This window comes from Gopherus evgoodei, chromosome 4, assembly GCF_007399415.2.
Source record: "Gopherus evgoodei ecotype Sinaloan lineage chromosome 4, rGopEvg1_v1.p, whole genome shotgun sequence".
NCBI lineage: Eukaryota > Metazoa > Chordata > Testudines > Testudinidae > Gopherus > Gopherus evgoodei.
Genome location: NC_044325.1, coordinates 99,195,891 through 99,204,582, shown reverse-complemented (window position 1 = coordinate 99,204,582; position 8,692 = coordinate 99,195,891).

Sequence of the window (8,692 nt, the reverse complement as noted above, 5' to 3'; positions counted from 1 at the left end):
GCTGTGATAGGGCTAGTTGGACTCTGTCCCACCTGGATCTCTGTATGAGGCTGCCAGCAGTGACATATTTATAAATGGGTTGTGCAAAAACAAAATAATTGATACCAAGATCTTGTTGTGCACCTGGAGTACAGTCCATGCATATCAGCTTGCTGATGTATGGGCTTGGAGTCTGGTATCATGCTACTAGGCACACGTATCATTTTCACTGGAGCAGCAGCATCGTTGCTAGCATAGACAGTTTCAGTACCTTTCCAAGCAAAAATGTAATAGTTTAACTGGCTGTTGTGTCTGCCTAAGGCAGAGTATAGAGAACATCTGCTATTATGAGTATATTACTCAGCAGTTTAAGATTGTACATAAGAACATAAGAATGGCCGTAATGGGTCAGACCAATGATCCATCTAGCCCAGTATCCTGTCTACCAACAGTGGCCAATGCCAGGTGCCCCAGAGGGAATGAACCTAACCCCCATCCCCCCCTCTGACAAACAGAGACTAGGGACACCATTCCTTACCCATCCTGGCTAATAGTCATTAATGGAGTTAACCTGAATTTATCTAGTTCTCTTTTAAACCCTGTTATAGTTCTAGCCTTCACAACCTCCTCAGGCAAGTTGACTCTGCGCTGTGTGAAGAAGAACTTCCTTTTATTTGTTTTAAACCTGCTGCCCATTAATTTAATTTGGTGGTCCCTGGTTCTTGTATTATGGGAATAAGTAAATAACTTTTCCTTATCTACTTTCTCCACATCACTCATGATTTTATATACCTCTATCATATTCCCACTTAGTTTCCTCTTTTCCAAGCTGAAAAGTCCTAGCCTCTTTAATATCTCTCTGTTCCAAACCCCTAATGATTTTAGTTGCCCTTCTCTGAACCTTTTCTAGTGCCAGTATATCTTTTTTAAGATGAGGAGACCACATCTGTATGCAGTATTCAAGATGTGGGCACACCATGGATTTATATAAGGGCAATAATATATTCTCTGTCTTATTCTCTATCCCCTTTTTAATGATTCCTAACATCCTGTTTGCTTTTTAGACTGCCTCTGCACACTGCATGGATGTCTTCAGAGAACTATCCACGATGACTCCGAGATCTTTTTCCTGATTTGTTGTAGCTAAATTAGTCCCCATCATATTGTATGTATAGTTGGGGTTATTTTTTCCAACATGCATTACTTTACATTTATCCACATTAAATTTCATTTGCCATTTTGTTGCCCAATAACTTAGTTTTATGAGATCTTACTGATGTTCTTCACAGTCTGCTATGGTCCTAACTATCTTGAGCAGTTTAGTATCATCTGCAAACTTTGCCACCTCACTTTTTACCCCTTTCTCCAGATCATTGATGAATAAGTTGAGTAGGACTGGTCCTAGGACAGACCCTTGGGGAACACCACAAGTTACCCCTCTCCAGTCTGAGAATTTACCATTTATTCCTACCCTTTGTTCCCTATCTTTTAACCAGATCTCAGTCCATGAAAGGACCTTCCCTTTTATCTCATGACAACTTAGATTCCTTCCTCCAGTCTAGTCATACATTAATCTAAATTCCAAACACATTCAGCATGGGGTATGAAAAATCATGGCAATCAAAATAATCACATTGTTAGATTTTTATGTAGAACCATGAATGTGTCCCCCATTGATTTGGCTAGATGGAGGCATGTGCAATTTATTTGTATAATATAAATGTCATCTAAGTAGATTTGAGCATCAGCAGAAATTGCTCCTCTTCGGAATTGTTTTGAACTTCAGTAGAAATAAATGTGCTGGCACAATCCAAACTTGTGACCTGTGAAATCACAGGCAGAATATCCTCTTAGAACAGTCCTAGGAGGAAGTGCTCAAGAAGAGAATATGTTCCATGGTCCTCCTTTGCCTGTCTCTTGTAAAATTGCACGTAAGAATGACTTGCTGATTCTCCCTTGATGTTACAAAACGAAGAGAAGAAATAAGTAATTGAGAAGAAATATTACATGCTCTCAAGTCAGTATGTCGAAAAGACATTCATTTTGATCTTCCCAGCTGTCAGAGAAGGGTTTGATCATGCAAGGTGCTGAAAACCTTTGACTACAGAGTGCACTCGGCCTCTCACAGGATTAGGCCCGGAGAGAAAATGTCCACAGCTGTGCATGATCTGGATGAAACATTTACAGAGAGCAGCAATATCACTTCCTCAGAATCCTTCTCATGAGAGCCATCAAGAGAGTAAGAGGAGAAACATATGTCCAGAAAACTGAGTAAAGGATGTTCTTGGCAGGGAGAGTTCACTGTCCAGTTGCCTTAGAAAACTGCCCTCTTTATGTGTTCATAATGGAAATGTCATAGCTCTGTGATTCTCACATTCAGAACTATTGTGGTACAGGCTATCCATGAAGATAACATTTTTCTACTAAGCCTGGCTGATAGATATCTGTTTTGCTAAACCAGTGAAATTATAGCAGTGATTTTTCCCTGTCACGAGTATGGTGTAAAATAAGTTTTAAAAAAATGTTATGCAGCTTCTAACTGGCAAAGCAGTTTCAGACTCTCTGTATGTGTAGGATAATGAGCATTGCAGAGATAAATGTGTGAAATATGGGACAGCAATTAACTTAATGCAAAACGGTAGAGAAGCTAACTGGAAACATGTGGCCTGATTCTGTGCTACCTGGTATCATCAATGACACCTGTGTAACATGGGTGTCAGGGCTGTAGCCAGGGTGGAGTGAGTGGGGCAGCCATGGGAGTGGAAAAATGGGGTGGCGTGGGGAACACGTGGACTCATACGCCCCATAGTTTGAAAACCGTCGCCTCCTGCCGAGAGCTGGCATACATGAAGCAGGTAGGAGCTACCCGTCATGCTCAGGCCCCTGGGTCTCCATGCTGGGGCACTGCCTGGCTGTGAAGCACTTTGAGATGTTCAAATGAAAGGAAGAAAGTAGATAAGTGCAAGTTATTACCTGTTTCATTATTCAGTTGTGCGGAAAATCTAGGGGCAGTTTCTAACCCAAAGGAAGTATTTTTGGTCTTTGTCAGTCTCAAATGCTTGTACTGTTCATAGCATTTGCAACTACTCTGCATTTGTTGACACTGGTCACCTTTCTGTGATAGAAAGATGTGTGCGTGGGTTGTTGTTTATTTTAACCTTAAGGGTAAAATCAGTACTAGTAAGAAAACAGCTTCAAATATAAACTATTTCAAAGTATAGCTTTGTCTGCTTTTGTCATAGAGAAGCACATGTCTGTCCTAATAGAAATTCACTGGAGACCAGGAAAAATTGAAGTGGTCCCAAAAGAGTAAAGTTGGGAAGGAGTATTATCCCTGTTAGCCCTCTATTTGAAAATTGCACCACTGTTTGTGCAAGCAAATTGATCTTGTTGCAATTTTAGAAGCTAGCTTTGAAAGTTGAAAACCTGGGGAGAAAGGTCCTAAGTGGTGCCCATGGAATTTCTGTGTGTGTATTGCAAGCGCACAGCCCTTTGAATACGGAGTCAGTTGTCTTGCCACTGTACTGTTTCTGTGCTCTGAAGGGTCAGCATAAGTACTTAAAGGGTACAGCAAAACAAGAGAAAACACTGTCAGACACCAGCCTTTCTAATTTTATCTCCATCTGCCTCCTTCCTTTAATTAATTGGAAGCAATAAAGCATAACTAAATGTTGCCATGTAAAGCAAGAACATTAGCCCTTTCAGCTTACATAGAAGGTGATAATGGGAGTACAATGGTAGTGGGGGAGGAACTGGTGAATGAACCAAGTCTTTAGCAAGCAGTCTCAGTCCAAGAGAATTTTGTCTTTGGGTTTAAATAATACTTAATGTGTGCGTGTTTGCATGTGTGCATGTATATGGGTGTGTGTGTGTGTGTATGTGTATTTGGGTATGTGTGTGTGTATATGGGTGCAGATTCTCAATTACACTAAGGCTACTTTAGTCTTTTCTGGAAGTGTAAAAAGAGACTTATGACTAACTTTAACTTACATTTACTCTCATTTTAAGGCTCCTTTAATGCTGCCAAAGGGGCCTTACTTTAAAAATAAATAAATAAATAAGACCCTTCCTGGTTTTCATCCAGGGAGTTCCAAGTACCACTGTAAGCATTAGCAAAGTAAACCTTGCAGCTCCTGTCAGGCTGCTGTTATTGTTCCCATATTCCAGAGGATTAAATTGAGGCATACAAATGCTGCAATTTGCCCAAAATCACATAATAAAGAATTGGCAGAGCGGGAATAGAACCCATAACACTTGGCTCCCAGTTACCCTTTCTGATCACTAGGCAACACTCCCTCCATAAGAAACTTATTTCCTGCAGTATGAGTTTCTTTAAGAAATTTGGTACAATAGACCCAGCTGGAAAGCACATTATTGTTATAAATAGAAACAGATGAATGGAAATGTTCTGTCATTGCACCACAATGGAGTACTCTCAGATCTTGTTCTGCACTCCACTTCATGTACCCCACATTAGATAAGGTAGAGTGAACTATTTCAGATCAAAGATAAAGTGCTTAAACACACATTTCAATAGCTAAATGCTCTCATGCAGTGATTCTCAAACTGAAGAGCACTTGCCTGGGAATCTGCAGAGAGCAGGCAGCCTACACGGTGCTGGCACCTGCTTCTTGTTTCCAGGTTCTTCTAAAGGCTCTAAGCTCTTCATTGTGAGTAAGCAATCAATCTCAGGAAAAACAAGAAGGAGCCAGCCTACTGGCTGTATTATGGTCTGTTGCTATGGTCAGAAAGAGGAGTTGGTGAATAGGAATATCCCTTGATATAGTTTGTGAGCCCTAGTGATGCTCACCATGTTCTATATTTTAGGAGTCTCCAGAGCCCATTAAGAATATCAGTGTGCATATGTAGCTGAACCTCACATTTTGTGTATATTCAGTAAACATATCAATTTGGGCTCCACTTATGTGTGGTTCCTTCATATTATTGTTGTATACAAAGCAAAAGCCACATCAAGGAGCCCCGCTTGGCCCCTAGGCTGGTGTTAGTATCTAGGTATTTCTGGCGAAGACATGGCCTCAGGGAGCAGAAGCACCAATGCTGCTAGTGGGAGAGGAAGGGGAGCCAGCAATTGCTAGTGAGCAAACTTCAGAAGAGGCAGTGTCCGCTGGTGAATGGGATCAGGCTTCTGACAGCATTTGCAGGGAGAATATGGGAGAAAGGAGCCAGATAGTCAGGTTGCATATGGAGGAAGAGCAAGTGGCAAGGTAATACATGCCAGGTAAACCATGCACTGGACAGCAGGTACAGAGGAGTGGGAAAGAAGGGGAATAGGAAGCCTGTATAGAGGAATAAGGGAGGACAGAGGAACAAAGAAGATAGAAGGGAGAGATTAAATGAAGAACCAAAGGAGACAGTATGAGTCATCAATTATTTTCAAGAAGGACAAAGTGGTTATTATGTTAAAGTTAAGATGTCTAAACATCTTGGGTGAAAACCTGGCCTTACTAAAGTCAACGGTAAAATTCCTGTTGACTTTAGTGAGGCCAGGATTTCACTCCTTTACTTTTCTTTGTAAGCAATGGTAATTGGAGCAGGGATATTTTGCAGTCACATGTGGGATCTTGGGTGGGAGGAGAGGGGGCCAGTAGGACAAGCTGTGAAGATGTGGTCTCTGTGGTTTACACAGGGCTTTTCAATTTTTGTTAATAATACACAATAGACTGAAAATATGTGCTAGTATACGAACAATCAGGAAGAGAAAAATGCACGATTACCTTTTTCCGTATGGTTCCTGAGATGTTTGGTTAATGGGTTTTTTTAGTGGTTCTTTGCATAAGTACTCACTTAACACATCTATGCCCATTCTGAATGCCACATGTAGTAATTGGGAGTGGGGGAGAACAATAGCAAACAGTAGTAAAGGTTAAAGATGAAAGACACTGTTAAAAGTTATGGATCCCTTTAGTAAGTGTGTATGAGTTATTGACAGAACTAAGAAATTTAAGCTGTAGCATGCCTAGTATGTTCCCCAGGATTCTAATTAAAGCAAATAAAGACTTTCAGCCTCCTCTAAAAGCCTCCATCACAAACAAGAAACCAGTGAACCCCACAAAAACAAAAGGTGAGGGATTTCAAATAGTTAAATGGATGCTCTGTGTGAACATACATCTCACAGTTTGTTTGGAAACTATTTGCCCAAAGTGAGTTTTCAGCTATTGTTTGTTATTCATGGCATGTTATTGGTCATTTAAGCCATTGGTGGTTCTTCTTAATTGAATGATTAAAATTCTTACTAACAGACAAAGGGAAATCAAAGAGATTTTAAAGTGGCACTTGACAAACACTTCTGACATCAGGTTTTGCCCAAATATGTAGTTGACTGAGCATCAGCAAGACTTTCACTTTCCAGAAACATCCGTGCAGTTTAAAAATCATGGGTCTGAATGTTTGTGGAAAACGAATAAAAAGGATTGCAAATACTCAGTTCAAATTCCCAGTTCCCATCTGAAAAACTGTCCACAAATCCTTTTGGCAATATGTACCCAGCTCTGTCTATGAACCTAAATGATCAAACATCTCTAGCTTAACCAGAAGTCACAGGCTTGACACAGGAATTGCTGAATGAAAGTCTATCACCTGTATTATACAGGTCATACTACCTGATCAGAAGGGCCCCTGCTAGCCTTACAATCTGAAAATCTTGAACATTATGGATTCTGCTCTGATGTTATGCAATTCTTGTCCTCATGTGGTAGGAGGATATTCCAGGTTACAATCAATCTCTGGAGAGTGCTTAGAGTAGGTAGGCTTGAGTCTGTTCCATTTTAATCCTATATACTGTGATCTTGATCCACTGCTATAAATTACCACTGATCATACATTCATGGTCATTTTCACCCACTTTCTTTTTTATGTCACCAGGCTCTCTGCACTTACTGTACATACTTAGTGTGCAGTTTGAACTGACTCCAATCTGGTGGATTATTCAACCAACTAGTAAAGGGTACTTCAGTACTCCTGCCATATATGCTATGTAGAGCATGGTTTCAATATGTCACAGTTATGATTGTTTTAATCATTAGCAGCGTTGATCAACACCTTAGGATCCCAGTCCTGGTCTCTCACAAAGTGTGTCACAGAGTCTGCAGCTGTTATCATTTCTGTGTCTCCTCCACTCTCCTCTGTGATAGTAGATGTGATAGAATATAAAATCCAGATGGACAAAATTCAGCCCTGGCATAAGTGGATGCAATTGCCACTGAAGTCCATGAGAATTGCACCCACTTGCTGAGGGCTGAAGTTGACTGTTATGTATGATAAATTAAAACTAAACCTCCTCAAAAAAGTAAAGAGAAACTGTAGAACACAACTATGGATCAGATCCAAATGGAGCGACTCCCACTGACTTCAACTGACTTCAGATCAGGCCCTATATTCTTGTCTGAAACAGCATAACTACACCAGTGATTTATTTGTAAATTTCCTAGAGGTGGGAACTAAGTTATGTAAATATCTCCAAGCCATAGATGGAGTTAAATTGCATGTCTTAATATACTTAGCAAATGATAACACAACCCACAATTAAATGTATAAGGGAGGTAGGGGAAAAGTATATTTCTTGGCTGAAAAGTTATTAAACATTTACAGCCAAAGATTGGATAGTTTCAAGAGGGGAATTTCCTTGACTCCCCCTCCTATAAATAAATCACTGAAATATGGTAAGGAATGTCTGGTTATGTAAGTGTATGAAAGGTCAACCTTTCTCAGATATTGTACGGTACATGTTCTCTAAAAGAGGAAACTAGCCTATTGAAATTGCAGATGTGCTTTTATTTTATTAAGGGCCTCTTTCCTTGTGTGTAATCAATGACAGAAGCTGTAAAACCAACTGTTTTTATATTCTTTGGTAAATGTTATGTAATAGTTGCAGGTATTTCTTTTGGACAAACTTGAATCCCCTCTAAATTATACAGCTGCAAATCAGGAGTAACTCAGGGCTAGTCTACACTGGCAACCTTAAAGCGCTGCCGCGGCAACGCTTTAACATGGCTTATGTACTCACAGCAGAGCACTGGGAGAGAGCTCTCCCAGCACTCTTAAAACCCCCACCTCCACTGCTCTCCCAGTGCTGATGCACTGTCTGCGCTGATGCACTGTCTATGCTGATGCTGTACAGCTCTGAAACTTGCAGCGCTCGGGGTGTGTTTTTTCACACCCCTGAGCGAGAAAGTTACAATGCTGTAAAGTGCCAGTGTAGACAAGCACTCAGTTTGAAATCAGTAGAGTTACACTGGGGTGAAAGTGGAATGAGAGGAAAATCAGGCCCTAGGGAATTAAATTCCACGGGCAGCTCTGTCTAAATCATCCTGAATCGAACTTCTTTCAAATAAGAAGGGTTGGATTTACAAGGGTAATGAAATTGTAATATCTATGGATGAGTGACTTAGTGGAGTTCCAAGTTTTAATTTTGTCTAACCATTAAAACTTGCAATTCTTGCCAATGATCTCTCATGAGCAATTTAACAAGTGTGACTAGGTGACCTTTTAAAAGCTTTAACTCATTGTAAAAATGTTTTGCTCATTTAAGTCTTTCCTGTGAGACCTCTAACAGCCTAAATACCCTCCCGCATTGGAACTGATTGTAAATTTAACTGCTTGGGGTGTCTTTGTTTTGTTTTTTGTCCTCTGGCAGTAAGACCAAAGGGTGAGCGTACTAATCATTTGTGTTGGATAGGAAGTGAGGCAAACTCCA